Source organism: Dama dama, chromosome 10, assembly GCF_033118175.1.
Source record: "Dama dama isolate Ldn47 chromosome 10, ASM3311817v1, whole genome shotgun sequence".
NCBI classification, from domain to species: domain Eukaryota; kingdom Metazoa; phylum Chordata; class Mammalia; order Artiodactyla; family Cervidae; genus Dama; species Dama dama.
Genome location: NC_083690.1, coordinates 27,831,088 through 27,856,257, shown reverse-complemented (window position 1 = coordinate 27,856,257; position 25,170 = coordinate 27,831,088). Strand labels below are relative to the sequence as shown.

At 50.3% G+C, this 25,170-nt stretch overlaps 1 long non-coding RNA gene across 1 annotated transcript; it reads right to left on the bottom strand.

Annotated features, from left to right (window-relative positions):
- Positions 1 to 3,852: 3,852 nt before the first annotated feature.
- LOC133063641 (uncharacterized) lies at positions 3,853 to 7,744 on the bottom strand. Its single transcript, XR_009694455.1, has 3 exons — positions 6,701 to 7,744; positions 5,454 to 5,660; positions 3,853 to 4,780 (listed from the first exon to the last, which is right to left on the bottom strand). It is a non-coding gene; the product is annotated as an uncharacterized LOC133063641 (long non-coding RNA).
- Between the last annotated feature and the right edge of the window lie 17,426 nt (positions 7,745 to 25,170).

Here is a 25,170-nt window from a genome sequence, read left to right as displayed (position 1 = left end):
AGAGGCTCTGCCAGCTAGAGACACGCCCACAGGAATGAGGTCACTGATGGCTGGGTGACCTTGGGCAGGTCATTCCTTCTCTCCCTGTCTTAGCTTCCTCATCTGCCAAATGGAATGGTGATCGTGCCTTGGCTGACCTCTCAAGACTGTTAGGTGCCTTGGCTGACCTCTCAAGACTGTTAGAAGATTCGAAGGAAGCATCTAGAGGGAAGTTTTTTCCAGGCTCATGAGTCTTTCCATAGTCACCTCCTGCCCTATGCTTTCCTGAGCCTATGCCATGCTGGGAGATTTAGCCTCATGACCTTACTGGCTCCTCAGAGCCTCTCCTAAGAGGTAGAATTATGACCTGTTTTTACAGATAAGAGAACTGAGGGGGCTTTTTTAGATTAAAATTTTTTTTTAATTTTTATAATTTTATTTATTTTTGGCTGTGCTGGATCTTTGTAATTTAGTTTGGGTTCTTCTCTAGTTTTGGAGAAGGAAATGGCAACTTTTTCCAGTACTCTTGCCTGGAAAATCACATGGACGGAGTAGCAATTATGCTATAGACCACGGGGTGGCAAAGAGTCGGACCGGACTGAGCGACTTCACTTCACTCACTTCACACTCTATCACTGGAGAAGGAAAGGGCAACCCACTGCAGTATTCTTGCCTGGAGAATCCCACGGACAGAGGAGCCTGGCGGGCCATGGTCCATGGGCTCGCAGAGAGTCGGACACGACTGGTGACTGAGCACTGAGCGCCTCTCTGGTTGTGGCGAGTGGCGGCTACTCTCGAGTTGCGGTGTGCAGGCTCCTCACTGTGGCAGCTTCCCTCGTTGCTGAGCACAGGCTCTAGGGCTCGCAAGGCTTCAGGAGTTGGTGCACGTGGGCTCAGTAGTTGCAACTCTCTGGTTCTAGAGCACAGGCTCAGAGGTTATGGTCCACGGGCTTAGCTGATCTAGAACATGTGGGATCTTCCTGGATCAGGAACCCGTGTCTCCTGCATTGGCAGGAGGATTCTTATCCACCGAGCCAGCAGGGAAGCCCTCTTTTTTATTTTCTGATGTGGACCATGTTTAAATGTCCTTATTGACTTTGTCACAATACCGCTTCTGTTTTATCCGTTGGGTTTCTTGGCTGCGAGGCATGTGAGATCTTAGCTCTTCAACCAGGGATTGAACCCACACCCCCTGCAATGGAGGGCAGAGTCTTAACCACTGGACCATGAGGGAAAGGCCAGGAAACTGAGCTTTAGAGGGGGAATAATTTACCTGAGGTCACAAAACTGTCTGTAAGTTCAAAGCAGCAGCCTGCTGGCTGGGTCTGACCCACAGATGCTTTGTTTAGGCCATGGATGCTTGTTCAAATTTTGCACATGAAAACCTGTCAGAAACAGGCACAGGGGTGCTGTTGGCCTCGTCACTGTGGCCCATCCCCACCCCGTCTGCTTCTTCTCCAGGTGATGTGATCTACTGGCCCCTGGAGGCCCTGGAATTTGTGACTCTTCCACTGAACTATATTCTAGGTCCATGTGAAGTTACCTAACCTAGTTTCACTTTTCTTTTTTAAAGTCTAGTCTCTCTCTTGTGGGCTGTGCTGGGTCCCTGTCACTGTGCTCAGGCTTTCTGTAATTGGAGCGAGCGTGGGCTCCTCTTCTGTGCGGCGCTTGGGCTTCTCATTGCAGTGGCTTCTCTTGTCACGAAGCCTGGGCTCTAAGACTGACGGCTCAGGAGTTGTCGTCTCCAGGCTTAGTTGCCCCACGGCATGTGGGATCATTTTGGAGCAGGGATCGAACCCATATCCCCTGCTTTGGCAAGCAGATTCTTAACCACTGAACCACCAAGGAAGTCCCGTCCTCTAATTTCTAGTCTCATATCTGCCACCATACTCTGGGTAACTTTGAGGATCCTGAGTTTCCCCATTTGTAAAATGGGGATGTAGGACTAGGTGATCTATCAATTACAGAACTGATCAGTGTGGACTAAAATCCTGTGGGTGTAGGTTTCTGGAGGTGAGAAATTTAATGGAGAAAGCATTCACTAAATAATATAATTCAATTCAATATTAATAACTGCATATTAATGATTGTTTAAAACTGAACAAATATTAATTACTGAAGAATGTGAGTAAAAAAGAAATACGGCTTTAACCACATTGTCACTAATATATTTAGCTTGCAAATACTGCAATAAGTAACATAATCATAGTGTTCATGATATTAATATAAATGTCATTATTGAATGATATTAACACCCTAATCGTAAGCCAAGTGCTAAGTGCTTTATGTCTATTACATCTTATCATCTTCCCCATTATAGTGCCATGTGGGAATTACTGAAGCTGTGATTCAAAGTTGCACAACTTGTATGTGGAGGAGGCTGAGTTGAAGCCTAACAGTTCTGGGGCTCTGTGCTAGCACATTTCATCAACTCTCTGAGAGGCAGGGAATGCTGACTCCCCTAGGAGGAGGCCAGTCTCATGGAAGGCAGATGTGAATTCAGGGGCACCCTGGGGCAGCGTTTGGGTCCCCTCACTCTCATCTGCCTCTGTCTCTCGTGCAGCTCAAGCACCAAGGCACTCCCTTTAGTGATCCCGACTTCTAAATCCCCGGACTCTCACTCAGAACCCTGCCTTCGACCGACATGCCCTTAGAGAACTGGCATGGCCTGGAAGATGGAGAACGTCTGAGCCTCACCCAGGAGGCCTTCTGGTCCTTCAGCCAGCACCTTCGGCTCGCGGCACGTGACCAGGATGACTTGAGCCCTAACAATTCCATGGTGGTGGATCAGCTCTGGGAAGCAAGACTCAAGGCCAAAGGCCTAGCGGGCAACTTGGCTGGCATCATGACTGCCCTGGGAGTGCCCACCCCCCCCAGCAAACAGCCACCTCAGTAGTATCCCCTTAGGGGACTCGGTCTTTGAGAGGAAGTGTCGAGGGTATGTAATAATCCGGGACTACAGCTTTTGGACAGACCGAGCTGTGACTTTCTTGGTTGAGCTCAAGGCCAAATACTCTGAATAGAGGAGGTGGGAATTCCTGTTAGAGGCTGCAACCCTTTCCCTTTCACAGCTGATTCTTCCCTTTTTTTTTTTTCTCTCTCACAAGGGATTCTTTTCTGCCTTGCTCTTGGCTAGAAAGGAGACACATGCTGTCTAGCAGACAGGCCTTGTGTACAACATATTTGGGAACATTTCCTGGGGACCAGGCCTCTAGTCCTTATGCCTGGGTCGTCCTGCCCAATTCCTATGGCCTCCCTTCCAGATCTGGGTGGGACTCCATGGACAGCATGTCATGATTTCCCCTTCCTGTGGTACTGGTTGCTCACTTCCTGGGTGGAAAGAAATACCTCTTTGAAGACGCTTCAGTTATAGTCCATGGGGTCACAAAGAGTCGGACGTGACTGAGTGACTAACACTTTTGACTTTCACTTCCCACTCTACAGGGGGGAGTACAGTTGGTCCCCTTCCTGTCATTTAGGGGACATCCAGGGACTGCCTTCTTGTCTCTATCTATCTCACTTCCTCTGTGAAGATATGGACATTCTGAGCAACGAGGCCTCCCTTTTCCCTGGAGTTCATTTACTCCTCGAGATTACCTCTCTGATTGTGACCACTGTTACGACTTCCCATCTTCAGGTGCTTCACTTCCTAGTCAATGGATGTCTGACTCTTGAAAAGCTAAGTCAAATCTGTTTCTTGCTCAGGAGACATCCACTTTGGGATGACAGATGGCATCCGTGTATTGGGGCTCTCCTGAACCTCCTCTTTATAGTGTGGCTTTTGCGGATGGCTGGGGGGACCAGGTCATACCCCAAGGATCTTATTCTCCTTAAATTGTCTCCCCATTTTCAACGACTATATATACTGGTAAATTCTAGGTTCTTTCTAAACATTTTATTTACAAAAAATTAATTTATTCTCAAAAATAAAACTCTTCAAAGGGGTGAGATTTTTCTTTTGTCTCCAAAAACCTGATTTGAGGAGAAGGGAAGGTGTAGGATTAGGGCAGAGGGAGGGGAAGGGGTGGAGGGCATCAAAGGGAGAGGGTGGAGGGCCACAAGGGCTGGGATGGGGACAGGGAGAGCAGCAGGTGGCGTGACCCTGCGGAAAGGGGGCTGAAATGTGTCAGGAGGAGCCCTTCCACCATAGGGCCAGCAGGCATGTTCCTGGCCAGGAAACGACAGAGAGAAGGACAGAGGCAAACAGAGTGACAGGGGTCCCTTCCTTGAGATGAGGTGGACATATACACAGGCTCCCAGGGGGCCCAGAGGAAACAAGAGACTGGAAGACAAAGAGACGCTCAGAGAGGCAGACCGGAGCGATGGGGAAGCAAGGACATGACAGATATGGGAAGTCGTAGAGGGAGACAAGAAGGACCCAGAGAGAAAAAGATGGAGAAGCATACAAAGAAAACAGAGAGACGGACACAGTCGGAGGACACAGAGACACTGACAGAGATGGGGAGATGGAGACGGCCAGGGAGGGGACTGCGAGCTGGGCCGCGTGCCTGGCGCTCAGGCTGGGCCCCCAGACGCCAGCTGGCCCAGGTCGGCCTCATGCAGCTCGAGGTAGAGGCCCCACACAGGGAACCCCAGCACCTTGGCCAGGAAAACGCCCGCGGAGGCAGTGGTGGCAGCGACGGCGGCGGCCGCGGGTTTGGGACGGGGCTAGCGGCTCTTGGCCCCCAGCGCGGCCAGCATGGCCTCTAACGCGGCGCCGAGAGCCGGGACCTGGCCCGCCGCGTCCTCCAAGCACACGGGTTCAGGTAGGACTGGAGGCGGCGCACCAGCACAGGAGGGGCTGTGGGGCAAAGAGACCAACCAGGAAGGGTGACGGCAGGGAAAAAGAGAGGTGGGGTCACAAGGGGAGCACAGGATGCAGCTGGTCCTATGGCTCCTGGGAAAGGACCACTCTCGGGAGCCCTGCGGAGCGCTACGGTTGAGGAACGTGGGCACAACCTTATGGTTCTTGGATACCTACTGTGGGCTGCTCCTGGCAGCAGGTACATTCTTATCCATGCTGTCTGACCTTTACAACTCAGCAAAGGAAACATTTCACGGAGGAGGTACCTTGAGGGTCACAGTGATTTGCCCAAGGTCACACAGTGGGTAAGACTAGCTTCAAATCCGAGACCACCCTCACAGGTGAAACAGAGGCCAAAGAAGGCAAAGACACATTCCTGGCTCTGGGGAGGGGGTCCAAGGGGGCCCGAGCTTTCTGTGGGCCTCTGCCTCTTAAAGTTGGGAAAAGCCTGAAGATGGGGAATGGGAGGGATTCTTCTGTGGACCCTAACATTGGCCCCAGCTTGAAGCTGAGGACAGAAATGGGTCTGGCGGATATGTGAACCAGCCAGTGAATGAATGAGAGAACCCATGGCAACTTTCCATGACCGTTGACAGTCACCCCCAGCCCCCCAGATAGGTGCTAGGTCAGCTGGGGAAGGGTGCCCCCCTGCAGTGGGGGCAGCACTCACGGCGGTGCACTCACGGCGGTGCACTGCCCCAGCAGGCACGACTGCTTCATGCGCCCGGGCCCCCCGAACTTCTTCATGTCTTGGGAGAAGTGGCAGTCCCCGCATTCAGTTTGCACACAGGCCCGGCAGCGGGTTCGGCGTCGGCGCGCTCCGGCCCCTGGCCCCCCGGCTGCTCGACGACATTGGGGGCGTCAGCAACGCCGAGGGCTGTGTGTGGAGGGTGGCAAGGTCAGGGGGGCCCACAGGGACGAAGGGACACCGAGAGGGACAAGGGCCTTTCCACGGACATCCCCACAGCGAAGCTCCTGGAAAAACCAGGGGCTCCTTGTTTGTGGAGTCAGCTGAGACAGGTCCTAACTCTTGCACTGTTCTCCAAATGTGCTCCATCCCAGGCTCTCTCCAAGCTGAAACATCCCAAATTTACCTCCCAGATCCCCACAGATTCCTGATCACCAAATCCAGACCTCTCATTTCCATCAGAAACAACTAACCCCCAACTCCTCTTCCCCTAAAGCCTAGATTTCCTCCTCAGATTCAATGGGAACCTGCTCACCCAATCTAACCCCTAAAGATCCACCGGGCTGCCCAACTTCCCAGCGCTCACAGACCTTCTTTGAGACGCTGCTTCAGAACGCCTCCGTGGCCCCAAATGTCAACTCTGTTCCCACAGAGCTCCCTCTGCTCCAATACAGACTTCTTATGGGTCTCTCAGGTCAACCTGGGCAATCTCCCAGATTCCCTGGGATTCTAGAATCCAGCCTGACATCTCCATAGAACTCAAGATGGGCTCATGTGCACCACCCCCGCCTCTCAGCTTCCCAAGCTGCTTTCCATCCCTAATTGTCTGGAATCCCTTGGGCTTCTCTTCCCAGGGAAACCAGATCCTCCAAGATCCCACACAGATTCAGCAGGCCTGGAGGGTCTCTTCATATCCAGAGTCTTACCCCAGCTTCCCCCTTTCCAGACCCATCCATGGGGGGAGAGGAGCCCTCCAGCGCTCCAGGGGAGGGGCCTTGGAGGGCTGCAACTGCAGGCGGGGATGGGGGTCTGCAAGGCGAAGCAGGGTGGAGGAAGGAAGGCCAGTTCCCCAGGGTTGAGAGGTAACAGGAAAGAGGGCTGGAGATGAGGAGCTTGGCGCAAAGAGAGGTTGAGGCTGGGGGCGGGCAAGGTAGAGAGAGGCTGGGCTGAGGATGAATGGACTGGGAGCTGCCCAGGTCTGGGGGTGAGGAGGAGCCGCATGAACCCACCTCACACGTGTCCCAGGAGCCATCTCTCCCTCTCGGCAGTTCCCGGAGGGTCGGCGGCCATCGGCGGCGGGGGAGCCGGGCAGCGCGGGTCGCGGAACGCTCAGAACGCCGGGGTCCACGGCCCCCCGAGGGCGGAGGCCTGGACGACGGCGAGTGCAGACAGGGGGCGCCGGGGGCGCGGCCGTTCCAGGGGAAGGTCCAGCTCTGGGGACCTCAGTCCCTCAGTCCCCCCCAGGCCAACAAGGGCTCTTGGGGCGCAGGGTGCACAGCTTCTGCCCGGGTCCCATTCAGTCAGGGGGTCCGAGTCCCAGCTCCCCTCCTCCCATCCCGCCCCGCCTCTCCCCAGCGCCCCCGGCCCTTTAACTGGCCCCTTCCCGATTTCCACAACCCAGGGGTCCAGGGCCAGGCCTGGGACCCCTACCGTTTCCGGGGTTCAAGCCTCGCTCACCGCCGGTTCCCGGGGAGGGGGGGTTCCTGCAACTTGGCCCCCTCCCCTGGGCCCGCCCCTGGTCTGCGGCCCCCCGCGCTACTGCTAAGGGGTGAGCAGAGGGGAGTGAAGGAAGCTGCTGGGCCCCGCCCCACCCCCAACCCAGCCTGCGCGCGCCCCCGCCCTCTCCCTTCCCCCAGCGCGGGACCCTCGGGAGATAGAGTTAAATAAAACCTGAATAAATCCCCTTCCTCAAGCTGGATGGTGGAAAGAAATGATGGAAGGGGATATGAAAGCGGTGAAGGGGCAATCGGCGTGCCTCAGCCCCCCGGGTTCGCCGGCTCAGCCCTGCTTCCGCTCGGGGCCCTGGCCGCCTCGCTCTTCCCTCCTGAGCTGCATCCTCCTTTCTCCTCTGTTCCCTTTCCCTCCCCTCCCCTCCGCTCCGATCCCCTCCCTCCTCCTTCCTTCCTCCTCCTCCTCTTTACTCCCTCCTCGAAGAGGAACCCTGACTCCTGCCCCCTCCTTACCCCTCCACCTCCACTTTTCAGGAATAAAATGCGCAGGGCACGACGGAAGTAGTAGTCCTGCGGGCGACAGTGCTACCATAGGCTTAAAGGGATGCTGGGGCGGGTGGTGGGGGGGGGGGGGGGGGCGGTCAGTGGGAACTACAAACTAAACGGCGTAGGACGTGCCAAACGGGGAGTGGTGGATGCCGGGAGTTACAGTCCGGTTGCCCCAGGGCTCCAGGTTGCAGAGCGTAGACGCGTGCGAACGATGACTACAAAGATGGCGGAAGAGGGGCGACACCTGACTAGAAGCCCAGCTTACGAGGTGCGATGGGAATAGTAGTTTCCTAGTCTTCTACAGTTCCTTAAGCATGACAGGGCCAAGAGGCTAAGGAGACTACCATAAAAATGGCAGGTAACCTAGCTTCTCACGGTGGCCTCGCCCGGCTGTAATATCGAAATTCCCCTTCAGTTGGCGCAAAGCTTGACGGGAGTTGCAGTCTTCCAGGCTCCCTTCTATTATCTTCGACCAGACAATGGAAGGGAAAGGGGCGGGGTATAACCGCAAAGATGGCCGCTGGAGGAATGTGGAGACGGTGACCTGGGACTTGTTGTTCTTTCGCTAAGGATACTCCCTGTGGAAAAAGGAGAAAGGACTACAATAAAGATGGCGGCCTAGCACATCCTCTACGCCAGTGCCTGCTGGAGGACGTAGTCCCCTCCTTAGCTGAACAGAGAAAGGACGTTGGCTGGTGAAATGTGCATCACCGCCGACAGTCCAAACTGAGAGCTGAAGGAAACGGAGAGCCTCTTTCCTTCTCTCCTCGCCACCCGCTTCTGACGACCTGCCGGGACATGTAGTCTCAAGGCTTCACTCGCTGGTGGAGGGGAAGAATTTCTGTCGCCAGTGGGGATCAATGCGGGTGGGGGAGAAGAGACGTCGGAGAGATCCAGGAATGTATAATATCCGTCTCCCCGTGTGGCGAGGACTTCAACTTTCAGGGGAAGGCTCTTAAAGGAAAGCAACAGTAATCAGTATGGTCGCGACAGGGGAGGCGTGGTTCTGCCGACAGTGCTGTCACGCTGTTGATTCTTGGAAAGCTTCGACTCCTCACACCTGATGCTTGTTCCCCCAAACCTCAGAGAATCGGTAGCTTCCAAGTTGGGAGAGCTCCAGGGATAAGGCTCTGGAGTCATGCAAAATCCCCACCCCTCCTTGGGAAGTCACCAAAACTCGATTTTTCTCATATGAAAAATGGGGATAATGATACCTACCTAGAAGCAGAGTGTTGTGACAATGTTCACGAAAATACCCACCTTCAGGGGCTGACACAGGGCACGTGTTGGTAGTTCTTTTCTCAAGGGCTCTTTTAGCCCAGCTGTTTTGGGATCGCAGGTGTCCGTCGTGCCAGAAGGAGTGAGCTCCTGGGAGAAGAAAACTGTGCCAGGCAGTCTACCGAATCTTGAGCCGCACCCCCTCCTCCCCCGCCCCTCATCTGGGTCCTTCGGTGTCCACTCCCGATTACTGCTCCTAGGGGGCGCCCATTCTCCGTTTGACTGAGGTCTGACAACCTGATCAGATTCCTCAACCTGAAGTTGTGGACGCTGCAAATTGCCCAACCAGTCTTGGAGGCACCCCCGCCCCCTCGCCGCGCCCCGCTCCCGTTCCCCGCTAGACACCTCAGCTGCCAGGCAAACCGGCCTGCTTCCTCCCACTGTACCTTCTGACCTGCCTTCTTAGTCTTCCTCCTCTGCCTGCAAAACGATTCACTTTTGAGCCCTGTGGTTCGAGGGCCCTGCGGAAGATTTGGTGAGTGTGGTTTTTCTGGCAGAGAATTGAACGCAAGCTGGCTGGTGTGATGGGAAGTCCTAAACTTGCAGGGACTGGCCTCAGGCAGAACTGAGAGGCTGCTTCTAGCTCACAGTGTATTTAGGAAATCCTTGCCTCCCGAAAGATTGTTTGCTCTTTGGCCTCACTGCTTTAGTTTGGGCTTGCATGATTGCCCAGGGATTTTTCTGGAGCCAGTCCCTCTGCCGATTAGCTTCTTCCCTTCCACCCTTCTCACCGCTGCACCCAGTTAACAGTTCATCTTTCAGGTTTGTGTCCCAAAGAAGCCTTCATGTGTGTAACTCCCAGATGAGATTCAGCTGACTCTTCCCCTGGATAGAAGCTGTATGAAGAGTCCGTGTCTTCCGTGCTTTCACCATCTCCTTTGATCCTCATAAGAATCCTGTTGAGGATCTCATTTTATAGATAAGGAAACTGGGAATGACTGACTGATAAAGCTAGGATTCAGAGCTTCTCTGGGGGTGTGTCTAGTGGTAAAGAATTCGCCAGCTAATGTGAGAGACACGGGTTTGAACCCTGGTCTGGGAAGATCCCCCATAATGCAGAGGAAGAAAGCCCGCACGCCACAACTACCGAGCCCAGGCACCTAGAGCCTGTGCCCCAGACCAAAAGAAGCTACCCCAAGGAGAAGCCTGCACACCCCGACAAAGAGTGGCCCGAGCCACTGGAGAAAGCCTGCATGCAGCAATAAAGACCCAGCACAGCCCAAAATAAAAAATACATAAATAAATGAATAAAGATTAGAAAGGCATATAAAAGTATAAAGAAAAATAATTAGTATCATAAAATAATTTTTCTAAGAAAGCTAGTTTTCGAAGGCCTCAGAGCCATCTTCAGAACTATAGCATCTGCCAGTTGATCAGGTCCAGCCTCTGTGTGTGAAGTTTGGCAGAGGAACCACACATTTCTTTCACTTGGAATCCAGCAACACTAAGTCTGCATTCTTTGTTTCCTTGAACAAGGAACAGCTGGTACAGAGCTGTTGCTGCCCCTTTGGGATGAGACAAGTGCTCGCTAGATCCACAAAGTCGCCATCCAGCTTGCTCCAGTCCCAGCAGAAGCACTACTGCACCACTTCATTAACTGGGAACCGAACATAAGCCTACTGAAGGTCAAGGCCATTTCTCACACTCTATAGACCACCTCAGGGCCAGATGATGTGCCTGCACTCCTAGCTGGCTGGATAGAGAGATGGCTGAGTGTGACTGCATACAGAGATAGAGGAGAACTTTTGCTTTTCACTATAACCTACTCTGCACTTTGACATTTTTACCTTGAACATTTATACTTAAAACAGGCTTCCCCAGTAGCTCAGCGATAAACAATCTGCCTGTAATGCAGGACACACAGGTTCAACCCCTGGTTGGGGAAGATCTGCTAGAGGAGGGCATGACAACCCACTCCAGTATTCCTGCCTAGACAACCCATGGACTGAGGAGCCTGGCAGCCTACATAGGGAGTTGGACAGGGCTGAAAGGACTGAGCAGGCCTACTTAAAATATGAGTTGCAAATACTATAATCCAGTCATGTTGACATTAAATTATAAAAACAACAGTCAGAGCTTCTCAGTCATAAGTGAACTCAGGGTTTACAGCACACACAAGTCCCTGTTCATTTGCACAAAAAATGTCTGTCTTCTGCCCACCTTATTTACACATTTTGTCTAAGAACCATCGGAAAGATGGCTTATGGCACTCGGGGTGGTGGTTTCCTATATGAGGGACTGGGGCTGCAGACCACATTGAGAAACAGGTGCACCATTCAGTCTCCTGTGGGGAGCTGCTGAAAAGGGATGCAGGGCTCCTGCTGGCTCTCAGAAGCATCCACAGCCTTGGATTGAGCTCACTGAATTCAGGAGCTGGAGCAGCCCATTCATCATGAAGTTCCTTTTCAGCAGTGAGTGCTCTTCTAGAAGATCCAGGTCTCTCCTGGATTTGTGTAGAAGGTCATAGCTTCTGTATCTGACAGAGAAGGTGAAGTTATGCTGTAGTAACAGAGAACACCCAGGTTTGGGTGGCTACAGCAGCTAAGGTCTGTTTCGGGCTCATGCTGTGTGTCTCGTGTTGGTCAGTGGGGAGAGGGCTGCTCACTCTAGTTCCCCTGGGATTAAGGCCAAGGGAAGAGGCGCCATCTGGATATGAGCTTCCATAATCATCATCCAATCACCGATGAATAGAGGGAGGAGGACTTGGAAACATGGCCTGGCTTCTATAACTTCTGCCCAGAATTGACACAGGACAGTTGTGCTCACATTGTATTCACTAATCCATGCTGCTGTTGTTGCTGCTAAGTCACTTCAGTCGTGTCCGACTCTATGTGATCCCATAGATGGCAGCCCACCAGGCTCCCCCATCCCTGGGATTCTCCAGGCAAGAACACTGGAGTGGGTTGCCATTTCCTTCTCCAATGTGTAAAAGTGAAAGTCGTCCCTAATTTCAAAGTGGGCAGAGACAGGAACTCTTTCCACTTTCTGACTGGAAGGAAAAGAACTAGAATGCCTGTGAGTGCCTGCTAAGTCCTTCAGTCATGTTCGAGTCTTTGCTATTCTATGGAGTGTAGCTCGCCAGGCTCCTTTGTCCATAGGATTATCCAGGCAAGAACACTGGAATGGGTTGCCTTGTCCTCCTCCAGGGCATCTTCCCAACCCAGGATCAAATCCCCATTTCTTATATCCCCTGCATTGGTAGTCGGATTCTTTACCACTAGCACTCCCTGGGAATGCCTGTAAACAGCCCTAATGACAAACACAGATTTCTGTGGCTCCTAGTGGAAGGTACAAATGTCATGTAGAGGATTATGTGGGCAAGCGCCCACTATAAGACATGCACTGAGGGAACTCTTTTGTTGGTCACATGGGACACTACACAGAAAGCAGAGAGGAGGGCCTTCCCTGGTGGTCCATTGGTTAAGAATCAGCCTTCCAGTGCAGGTGATGTGGTGGACTGGGGAACTGAGATCCCAGATGCCACTGGGCAACTAAGTTTCTGCTCCAACTACTCAGCCCATGTGCTTTAGCTAAAGAGAAGCCCGTGCATTGCAATGAAAGAGCCTGCGTGCCCCAACTAAAACTCAAAGTAGCCAAATAAATAAAGCTAGAGAGAAGCCTCTGCATTGCAATGAAAGAGCCTGTGTGCCACAGCTAAGACTCAAAGGGCCAAATAAATAAATAGTTTTTTAAAAAAGCAGAGGAGTAAAAAAAAAAAGCAGAGTTTAATTTACACTGAAATAAGGTGGGCAAGTGAACAAAAATGCGTCTAAGAAGTTGACCATCACCCCTGCCATTAGTAATCACTGTAAATAAGGCTCCACAGAAGTTGCCAGGGTCTGGTTAATGAAAGCTCCAGAAGTAAAACACCCAACCATGGGTGTGGCTTGAAATGGTCACAGAAGACTTCAGGAGAGCTCATTGTCCAGTGTCCCTAGAGGGTCTGATGTCAACAGTAGTTGAGTTTCTACTGTCAGTGGGTGTAGCCCAGATCTCTCCAAATTTATCACATAGATACAATCACATTTCTTTTTAGGGATGTACCCTTCTGATGGGCCTTCCCAGATGGCACTAGTGGTAAAGAACCCAGCTGCCAATGCAGGAGACATAGGGCGTTCAGGTTCAATCTCTGGGTGGGGAAAATTTCCTGGAGGAGGGCAGGGCAATCCACTCCAGTATTTTTGCCTGGAGAATCCCATGGACAGAGGAGCCTGGTGGCCTGCAGTCCAGAGGGTCACAAAGAGTCGGACTCTACTGAAACAACTTAGCATGGACTGAAGCAACTTAGCACACAGGCATGCACCCTTCTAATTGGGAGCTGGGATGGATGCTCTAAGTGTGTTCCTGCAGCAGGGGCTTTGAACATTGTCAAAGTTTCTCTCTTTCTTAAAGGCATTTGAAATCAGCAGTGTGGTGATTTTCTGTCTGACTGTGCTGGTCTTCTTGCTGCATGTGGTTTTCCCGATTGGACTACTCTTTCTTGTGGTGCTCTGCTTTCTCATTTCAGTGGCTTCACTCGTTGTGGAGCACAGGCTATAGGGCTCATGGGCTTCAGCTTTGGGGCCCACAGGCTCAGTTGCCCCTCAGCATGTGGGATCTTCCCGGGGCAGGGATTGAACCCATATCCTCTGCATCGGCAGACAGGTTCTTAACCACTTGACCACCAAGGAAGTTTCTTTTTGACGCTTTTGAATATTGAACCAGACACATGACTGGACTACCTTTGCAAGGAAACCCCACACAGTTATAAAGAAATGATATTAAAAATCCTCTGGAAAATCTGGTTGAGGACCAGCACTGCTGGCTCAGATGAATGGATATTAAGCACCTCTTGGGCGTCAGACCCGAAGCTGGGCAGCTGTGTTGTGCTGGGCTTAGTTGCTCAGTCTTGTCCAACTCCTTGAGACTCCATGGACTGTTGTCTGCCATGCTCCTCTGCCGGTGGGGATTCTCCAGTCAAGAATACTGGAGCGGGTTGCTGTTTCTTCCTCTGGGGCATCTTCCCAACCTATGGATGGACCCCAGGTCTCCCGAATTGCAGGCCGATTCTTGACTGAGCCACCAGGGAAGCCCCATGCTAGGCAGCTATGATGCAAACTTCCTGACCTAATCCACAGTGAGCTGGGAGCCTCACGTCTTTGTCCATTTAGAGATGAGCATGTGAGATTTAGACTTCCAAAAATCTAGGATCTCTGAGACCATGGCCTCCTGCACAACACTGTATTCTTCCAATTACCTGTATTCTTCCAAATCTTCCAAATATTCTTCATCCAGAGCTCCATGGAAAACTCTGAAACCTCATGTAAATCTTCCAGCAGCTGCTACTAGGCCTCCTGCCTTCATGCCCTTCCTGGAATGTGCTTAGTTTCACCCCACCCCAGGCCCAGAGTGCATGGGTGCTAAGTCACTTCAGTCATGCCAGACCCTGTGTGACCCTATGGAATACAGCTCACCAGGCTCCGCTGTCTATAGGATTCTCCAGGCAAGAATACTGGAGTGGGTTGCCATGCCCTCCTCCAGCGGATCTTCCCCAGCCAAGGATGGAATCCACATCTCTTAGATCTCCTGCATTGGCAGCCGGGTTCTTTAGCACTAGCGCCATCTAGGAAGCCAGGTCAGCCCCCTAAACTTAACTGGTCATACACAGATATTAGGAAGCCCTGAGGGCTTAGATCTCAGCTGCCTAAAGCTCTCTCTTCCATTAGAATGATCAGAATTCCACTTGATTTGGTTAAGCAAGGGTCAGTCCAACTCTTACATCTATACATGACTACTGGAAAAACCATAGCTTTGACTGTATGGACTTTAGTCAGCAAAGTGATGTCTTTGCTTTTTAATACGCTGTCTTGGTTTGTCATAGTTTTCCTTCCAAGGAACAAGCATCTTTTAACATCATGGCTGCAGTCACCATCCGCAGTGATTTTGGAGCCCAAGGAGATAAAATCTGTCACTGCTCCCACTTTTTCCCTTTCTACTTGCCATGGAGTGATGGGAACACATGCCGTGATCTTAGTGTTTTGAATGTTGAGTTTTCAGCCAGCTTTTTCTCTCTCCTCTTTCACCCTCATCAAGAGGCTCTTTAGTTCCTCTTTATTTTCTGCCAGTACAGTGGTATTATCTGCTTATCTGAGGTTTGTGATATTTCTCCTGGCAAAATTGATTCCAGCTTGTGAGTCCTCCAGCCTGCATTTTGCATGATGTACTCTGCATAAACTGAAATAAACAGAGGAACAGTATATAGCCTTGTTGTGCTCCTTTCCCAATTTTGAACCAGCAGGTTGTTCGTTATTGAGCCTCATACATGTTTCTCAGGAAACGGGTAAGTTGGTGTGGTATTCCCATCTCTAAGAATTTTCCATGGTTGGCTGTGATCCACACAGTCAAAGGCTTTCCAGTAATCAATGAAGCCGAAAGAGATTTTTTTTCTGGAATTCCCTTGCTTTGTCTACGATCCAGCTAATGTTGGCAATTTGACCTCTGGTTCCTCTGCCTTTTCTAAATCCAGCTTATACATCTGGAAGTTCTCAGTTCATAGATCACTGAAGCCTAGCTTGAAGGATTTTGAGCATAACTTTGCTAGCCCATGAAATGAGTGCAGTTGTGCTGTAATCTGAAAATTCTTTGGCACTGCCTGTCTTTGGGATGGGAATGAAAACTGACCCTTTCCAGTCCTGGGGCCACTGCTGAGTTGTCCACATTTGCTGACATATTGAGTGTAGCACTTTAACAGCATCATCTTTTAGGATTTTCAGTAGCTCCATCTAGAATTCTGTCTCCTCCGCTAGCTTTGTTCATAGGCGTGCTTGCTAAGGCCCACTTGACTTCATGCTCCGGGATGTCTGGCTCTAGGTTAGTGACCACACCATCGTGGTTACCTGGGTCATTAAACCTTTTTTGTAGTTCGACTGTGTATTCTTGCCACCGCTTCTTAATCTCTTCTGCTTCTCTTAGGTCCTTACATTTTCTGTCCTTGTTCGTGCCCATTTTTGCATGAAATGTTCCCCTGATCTCTCCAGTTTTCTTCAAGAGATCTCGATAGTCTTTCCCATTCTATTGTTTTTGGATTTCTCTACATTGTTCATTTGAGAAGGCCTTCTTATCTCTCCTTGCAGATCTCTGGAACTCTGCAATCAGTTGGGTATATCTTTCCTTCTCTTCTCCCTTGCTTTGCACCTCTTTTCTTTCCTCAGCTAATTGTAAAGCTTCCTCAGGCAACCACTTTGCCTTCTTGCATTCCTTTTTCTTTAAGATGGTTTTGGTCACTGCCCCTTGTACAATGTTAGAAACCTCTGTCCATAGTTCTTCAGGCAGTCTGTCTATCAGATCTAATTCCTTAAATCTATTCATCACCTCCACTGTATAATCACTGATAGCTCAGCTGGAAAAGAATCCACGTGCCTTGCGGGAGACCTGGATTCGTTCCCTGTGTTGAGACGATACCCTGGAGAAGGGAAAGGCTACCCATCCCAGTATTATTCCATGGACTGTATAGTCTATGGGGTCACAAACAGTCGAACACAACTGAGCGACTTTCACTTTCACTGTATAATCATAAGAGATTTGATTTAGGTCACATCTGAATGGCCTAGTGGTTTCCCCTACTTTCTTTAATTTAAGCCTGAATTTTGCAATAAGGAGCCAATGATCTGAGCCACAGTCAGCTCCAGGACTTGTTTTTACTGACAGTATAGAGCTTCTCCATTTTTGGCAGAGAAGAAGAAAATCGATCTGATTTCAGTATTGACCATCTGGTGATGTCCGTGTGTAGAGTTGTCTTTTGTGTTGTTGGAAGAGAGTGTTTGCTATGACCAGTGTGTTCTCTTGACAAAACTCTGTTACTTTTGCCCTGCTTCATTTTGTACTCCAAGGCCAAACTTCCTGTTACTTCAGATATCTTTTGACTTCCTATTTTGCATTCCAATTCCCCATGATGTAAAGGGCATCTTTACATCTGGTTGGTTTTTTTTTTTTTTTTTCTTTTTATGTAAGTCCTAGAAAATCTTGTGGGTTTTTATAGAACAGTCAACTTCAGCTTCTTCGACATTAGTGGTTGGGGCATGTTTGCTAAGTCGCTTCAATTGTGTCCAACTCTTTTCAACCCTATGGACTGCAACCCACTGGACTCTTCTATCCATGGGATTCTCCAGGCAAGAATACTGGAGTGGGTTGCTGTGCCTTCCTCCAGGGGATCTTCCCGACCCAGGGATCAAATCCTCATCTCAAAGTCTCCTGCATTGGCTGAGGGGTTCACTATCACTAGTGGCTCCTTAGGACCTATGGAATGTCTGAGTGGGAATCAGGAATCTCCATTTGTAAGAGTAACCCAGGGGATTCTTTTTTCCACTGAAATCTAGAATGAGAGTGTCGAGATCTGGCCTTCCCTCGGTCCAGGGCCCTGTGGGGCTCCTGCACATAAGAACTTTGTGTCCTCCCTTTAAAATTTTCTTAATATTTATTTATTTGGCTGCACTGGATTGAAGCATGTGGGATCTAGCTCCCTGACCAGGGTCAAACCTGGGCCCCTGTACTGGGACCATGGGGTCCGAGACACTGGACCACGAGGGAAGTCCCCTCCTCCATTTCTTTGATTATAGGAAACAGCCTTCATTCAGGCTCCACGGCCTTCCCTGAGTGCTAATGGGCAGACTCAAGCAGTTGTTCATTAGAGAAGGGCAGGGATGCAAAACCAGGGAGAAGCCAAGAAAATTAAGAGTAGCCTTGGGGTAAGAGCCTGATGCCTCATCAAGGGATGAACCCAATATCTTGGAGTTATTTTGCAGATATCTAGATGGGAGAATTTGATGATTAACTATGGTATCCTGCCCACAAGCATGTAGACACCTGAACAGTTGGACCTGAAATTTGAGACCATGGACCCCTACTTACCTCACCACCAACGCATCAGAAGAATGTTCATGCTATTGATATATGGCTAACAGAATATCACAATGCAATGAAAGAAAAAGAGAAGAAGAATGTTAAGTTGATCATGCCCTCTCTGAACAATTGCTAGCAAACTCTTCACTATCTTCCCCAAATGGTGGACAGATGGTTTGGAGGGTATGAACCCACTGTGTCCCCCTTTGCCTGGCAAAGCAATAAAGCACTCCTTTTCTACTTTACCCAAAACTCTGTCTCTGAGATTTTATTCTACATTGGTGTACAAAGAAGCTGAGCTTTCGGCATCATCTCTAGCTTTGGGGCATTTTGTAACATCACCTCTTAGAAACTCAATTTTCTCACCTTTATGAATGATTCTTATTGTATTTTTTAAATGCTGAATATTTGTTTATTTATGGCTGTGAGAGCAGAGTTGGTCCTCAGCATGTGGAATCTTCCTGGACTAGGGATTGAACCCAAGTCCTCTGCACTGGCAGGCGAATTCTTATCCACTGCACCACCAGGGAAGTCCCCTCCTTTTCATTTTATTTTCTCTTGTCTTTTTGTTGTTGCTGTTGCTATTAGGTTGACTAAGTTCTTTAATTTTAAGATATTAATCCCCGTTGATATTTGCTTTTCAAACTTTTTCCTTCCTTTCCATAGGCTGTCTTTTCATTTTCTTAATTGTTTCTTCTGCCATGCAGAAGAGTTTGAGTTTGATGTAGTCCAAGATGGAAATTCTGGATCAAGTGACTGGGGAAATGTTCTCAGGAGAATAGGGTTATCATGGTACGTCAGTGATAGAAAGCTGAGCAAGAATGTGGTCTCAACTGACCACATTTGATCTAGAGAAAGTTCTGGAGCCAAAATTGTATCACCAAGTTAATTTCACCACTGGCCAAATTCTTCCAGGAGAGCTTCTGGGCCGTTCTCCAGAGGTGGGGGACATGGGGGATGGGTGTAGTGTTGGCAAAAATCTGGGTGGGGCACCAACAATGTCCTACAGTCCACTTAGGCACAGTTCAGATCCACTTACTTCTCCTGTTAAGTTCTCTTCATCCCAGTACAACTTCCCCAGGATTCTGCTTGATCACAATTTCTGGGTAAACTTAGGAAAGGAAGATTAGTTCTAGAGACACAACTGGTATCTCTCAGCTCTTTCCCCTACATCCACTCATTCTAGCCCACCCCTTCCCTTCTGCTCCTGGCCTCAGCTAGTGTTTCTGCTGCTCTCTACACTTCGTCTGGGGATGGAGCCTGGTCCTCAGTCCTGAAGGGTCTGAGCCCTAGTTAGCATGCTTTACGAGCCCGTGCCAATGGCACTTGCTCACTTACAAATAAAACTTAGCATGAGGGCTTCCCTGGTGGTCTAGTGGTTAAGAATCTACCTGGCAATGCAGGGGAGACCAGTTCAATCCCTGGTCCGGGAAGATCCCACATGCCTCGGAGCACCTAAGTCCGAGAGCCACAACTAGTGAGTCCATGTGCAGCCACCACTGAAGCCTGTACACCTAGAGCCTGTGCTCTGCAACAAGAGAAGCCCGCGCGATGAGAAGCCCACAGACCCCAACAGGAAAATAGCCCCAGCTCTCTGAAACTAGAGAAAGCCCCCACACAGCAATGAAGACCTAGCACAGCCAAAAATAACACATAATAATAAATAAATACAATTGTTAAAAAAAAAAAAAAAACCATCAGCATGGGTAGCTGGAGATATTCTAATGGATCACCTGAATGCTAAGCATATTCCTGCTGTCCCCCAGTACATAGCGGTGGTTCTGCTTCCTGTTCTGACCATAGTCTCTTACCCTCTGCACATCCATGTTGTTAGGGGAAGCACACTGAGCAAAATCGCCTACCCTAGCCAGACACCATACTAACCATTTGCGTGAGTTCTTCTTCAATAGGAAGTCCTAGAAAGGAAGATGGAACTCAGAAGCCACCACCAGCCAGAAGAGTTCAGGAAAGATCAGAAGGAGATGCCATGCATTCTACCACCTCCCAGAATCCTTACTGGCTTCCATCTTGGCTGAGCCATACCTGCACTACCAGGAAGGATGCTGAACCAGAATGATTGGCCAAAGAAAATCTGGCAACTAATTCCATCACCATAAAACCCAAGACTGGGAGCCACATGACAGATCCGTTCTCCTGGGTTCTCTTTAACTTCTGCTCTCTGTCTGGATGCCCCTTCCCAATACAGTTTGTCGCTTTGTCAGCTCGTGCGTCTCCTTACACAACTCATTCACGAATGTTAGACAAGAGCCCACTCTTGGGTCCTGGAAGGAGTCCCCCTTCCTGCAACAGTATGGCATGTCCTTTTGTTGCCTGCTGGTCTATTGGCAGGAGGAGACCCAAGTGACCAGGCGGCAGATGTGTCTCTAAATTTAAGGGGATTCTGGCTGTGTACTCTGGTGGAAAGGTCCCTCCCCAGTCTACGTTTTAGACTCTGTAGACTCACAGGACCTAAAGTTGGGAGACTATGAGCACAAATTACCCAAGGAGGTCACTGGGGATAATGCAAAGTTGGGGTAATTTTTTTTTTTGTCTGAGCCTCATAACTTATGGGATCTCTGTTCCCTGACCACGGATTGAACCTGGGCCACAGTAATGAAAGCCCTGCATCCCAACCACTAGACCACCAGGGAACTTCGATTTTCTTCTCATTTTGAAACGACACCCTAGTTTCCCATCTGTGCTCTTCCACTTCCTCTGGTCCTCCTCATCAAGCCCAGAGCTGCTCCAGAAGCAGAGGTGAAACTTAGCTGGATTCCAGGGGGTGCCAAGGACCTGACTGGGACTGGGTTAGTCCCTGGACACAGAGCAGTGCTGACTGCGTGCCTCCCATTCTCACTGTCGTATCCAACCATGTGTCCTCCGAATGGGACATGAAAAGAACTATGGGATGACAGGGACCAGCCCAGACATTGAAGCCTGTCCTGAGTCCAAGCCCTCTACAATTTATTCTGTGTGATCTTGACAAGTCATTGAACCTCATCTGTAAAAGTGGGAATAAAAACCATGAGACCTACTTCCCAGGGTCATTACAAGTATTAAATGAGGTAATATCTATGTATCAAGTGGCCAGTGACATAATCGAGGCTAAAAAATGGGTTCATGTCCTTCCTCTGCACCTCATCTGTGAAATGTAGTCCCGTGCGTTTCCTGAAGAGAACCTAGGGGACAAGGACTGTGGAAAGTCTCACAGATCCGAAAGTGTCAGCCCCGGAGGTTAGAGATGTTGATAAAGGTAAAGAGCTCTAACTTAGGAGCCCAATTAAAATCCTAGCTGTGTGACCCAGAACTAATCACGTAACCGTGCTGTTCCTCAATTGTCTTCATCTGTGAAATGGGGAAACAGTGCTAGCCACTCCATTGCATTTTGGAAAGGAAATGTTATTATATGGAAAGAGCTTAGAACAGGCCATCAGTCAGTGCTCAATGTTAGTGATGGTACTTCCTGGCAGTCCAGTAATGAGGACTCCAACCTTTAACTGCCAAGGACCAAGGTTCAATCCTTGGCCAGAGAACTAAGATTCCACAAGCCATGTGGCACAGCTGGAAAAGAAGAAAAAAGTATTAGCGATAATGTGAAGACAGTTGAGCCTGAAGACTCTGCCTTCCAGGAAGGCAGGATGCTCCTAGGACTTGCTCACCCCCATCCAGTCTCTGTAACAGTACTGTAAGGCTCACAGATTCAATGAATGGACTGGACTGGGCTGCTCCTTCTGATGGTCCCTGCCTCGGGCCCCCATGGCCTCACTGCACGATGGCCCATCACCCTATCAAGACAAGGCACTGACATAGGCACTCCTGGAGATCAGGTGCAGGCCAGACTCCTTGGCCTGGTTTGGCAGAGCCCCCCAGTTGGAACCAGTATGTTCCTGCCTTCCTTCACCCATTGCTTGTGAAGGTGTCTCCTTTTTGCGTGGCGTGCTGCTGGAGAACACCCTGCCTCCTGTCACAGGGAGAGAGAGACCAAGAGATGGAGAACAACAGTGCATGATGATCAGTGAGTGGACGAGGGGAGACTGGGGGCTCTGGGAGCCCTCAAGGGGCAGAGGAGACAGAGAAAGCTTCCCTGAGGTGAAACCTAAGTTGAAGGTTAAATTATGAGAAGGATTGTCAAGTGAAGGAGGAGCAGGCTCACTCTCTATGCAGGGACAGTCACAAGAGAGGGTAGAGCTGAGCAGGCATGCAGAGTAGGACACATGGGTGATGCAGAAGGTAGGGAAAAGCAAGAAGGAAGGTTCAAGGCTGCACAGGGGCTAGGGGACTGAAGGCCTTAAAAGCCAGACTACGGAGTTGGGGTTTTGTCCTCTGGGCAGCGGGGAGTCAAGGAAAGATAAGGGGGTGGTGGGAGGGGGCAAGGTACCCTTGCTCTTTCCTCTCCTGTCATATGTCACCAACAACCCATCTCTGTGCTCTATCTAGCAGCTTTGATTTTCCCTGAAACCTGCCAAGGATATTCCCAAATTCAGGGCCTTTGCACTGGCTTTTCTCTTTGCCTGGAGATGTAGCATGAAGATTTGCTCGAGATTGGGCTCCACATTGGAGTCAGAGGCTCTGGCTTGAATTCCTGTTTATTTGTTCTGAATGGGCCTCATGATGGAACCTGCTGGATGACATAGGGTCATGACTGAGCATCCTGGGGATAGACAGAATAGATCTCTTGGGAACACTGTAGTCAAAATCTCGGCTCTCTGTACACCAATGCCAAACAGAAATAGGGAGACAGAGGTATGGAGGAGAAAGAAAGAGCAGCTTTATACCTGATCCAGGAACAGTAGGCTAGTGCCTCAAGAAATGTGCTCCACCCCCTCCCTGGTGAGTATGGCAAGGGTACCTAGTCAGGCAGAAGTATGTGATAAGGATCAAGGCAGCTACAGTGTTGTATTTTCTCTTCTGCAATTTCAATAGAATGGGGACAAGATTACGGTGTGTGCACGGTCCTAGAAGTTCTGTCTCTCATCTTAATAAGCTTCAGCCTCACCTGCTGCTTCTCCTTTGATTAACAACTGTTCTGCCCTTTGGGCTTCCCTCATAGCTCAGTTGGTAAAGAATCCACCTGCAATGCAGGAGACCCTGTTTCAATTCCTGGGTCAGGAGGATCCCCTAGAGAAAGGAGAGGATATCCATTCCAGTATTCTTGGGCTTCCCTGGTGGCTCAGCTGGTAAGAATCCTCCTGCAATGTGGAGACCTGGTTTGGATGCCTGGGTTGTGAAGATTCCCTGGAGAAGGGAAAGGCTACCCACTCCAGTATTCTGGCCTGGAGAATTCCATGGACTGTATAGTCCATGGGGTCGAAAAGAGTCGGACACAACCGAGCGACTTTAATTGCTTACTTACTCACTCTGCCCTTTGGATCTCAGAGAAGGTCATGGAGGCCGGAGGCCTGCCTATAAGGAATGGTGGAGAAAAAGGCCTCTGCGCCTGGAGTCCCATAGGGCCCTGCTTGGTATTAACATTAGTGCGGCTGCTGGGGATTGGGCTCCAAACCTGAGATAGTGGCACACTGAGGCTTTTGCCATTGGCTGGAGGCCTTATGTTGGAGGTAAGGAGCTCAAACCAGTCAAACCTAATGGAAATCAGTCCTGAATATTCATTGGAAGAACTGATGCTGAGGCTCAAACTCCAATACTCTGGCCAGTTAATGGGAGGAACTGACTCATTGGAAATGACCCTGATGCTGGGAAAGATTGAAGGCATGAGGAGAAGGGGACGATAGAGGATGAGATGTTTGGATGGCATCACCAACTCAATGGACAAGAGTTTGAGCAAGCTCTGGGAGCTGCTGATGGACAGGGAAGCCTGGTGTGCTGTAGTCCAAGGTGTCACAAAGAGTCGGACACGACTGAGTGACTGAACTGAACTGGAGGCATTAGGTACCATTGTAGCAGCTCTTGAGGGGCTCAGGTGGGGGTCTCATAGCAGAGGTCGAGGCACCGGCTGGATGAAGTCAGTGAGACCCTAAGACGCCAAGATAATTTTTCTGGTCTTCAGATGAGGAAACAAATTGAGGCTCAGAGAGGTTTAAGGAACTTGCCTAAGCCAGTGATGGACAAAGGTAGGTTTTTACCCAAGTCTGAAAGAAAAGTGAGTGCTATTTGCTCAGTCGTGTCTGACTCTTTGTGACCGCATGGAGTGTAAACCCCCAGTCTCCACTGTCCATGGAGTTGTCCAGGCAAGAATACTGGAATGGGTTGCCATGCCCTCCTCCAGGGGATCTTCCCCACCCAGGGACTGCTGACTCTTAAATTGCTAGGATTTCCCAGGCATTAGCTTCTGCTGAGACTGAAACAGAGATGGAGATATGTGAGGTACAAGGCGGGGCAGGATGAGGCGGGAGAACTTCTGACATCTGCCTAGACAAATGCCTTGGAAAAACGGAACTGGGCCTGGGATAGGGGGGAAATGCTTCAGTTGAGAAGGGTCCCTGAAGGGTCCAGAGAGAAAGTGAAGTCCCCAAGAGAAGCAGGAGATGGTGGGGCTGGGTCAGGATGAGCCTGCCCTCTAGGATGAGGCTCGGCCTATGTACGCTGCCCACATGTGAATAGCTCGAGATCGCGTGTCTGGCTCCCTCCTCCCCTCCTGCCCTCCTCTTCTTCTTCCTCCTCCTCCTCCACTACCTGGCCTGGCCCACGCCTCAGTGCACCCACTCAATGGGCCTAGTCTAATCCTCTGACATCACCTCCTGCCCAGCATAGGCCCTCCCTGGCAGCCTTGACAGCCCCCACGCTCAGAGACCCAATTTAGGATCTCCCCCCTCAGAACTATCTCTTCCCTCAGCCTCTTCCCTCCTTCAGCTCACAGTTCAAATTGGGCACACCCTAGAGTCAGTCCCAAACTGGGAGCAGGCGCCTACGATCTGTCCTGGCCTTGCTGTGTGACTCCCGGTAAGTAGCTGGCCCTCTCTGGGCCTCAGTCTCCTTGTCTAAATCTCCTCTACCCTCAGTTAATCACATCAACCTGTTTTGGCTTCCTCTCAGCACCTTGTAGCTTTAGGAAATTCTTTTTTTTTTTTAATGAGCTCACATGTTGGTTGTTGGGAGACCACTGGACTGTGTGGCCCTTATTATTCATCCAAGTGCCAACACGCAGGAGGGCCTCCATCGACAGCTGCTAACTAAAGGTCTACATGGGTGAATGAAGGAACAGATGTAGCTCCTGCCTATGGTGGGGCTCTGGAAATGACTGTGTGTTCATAAGCGCGGACGCACGTGCACTCCTGTATTTGGCACTCCCTGGCAGGTTGTGTGGTATAACACAATTGTGGGCATGTCCACTAGGGTGTCAGCTCCACAAGGGCAGGGATTTGTGT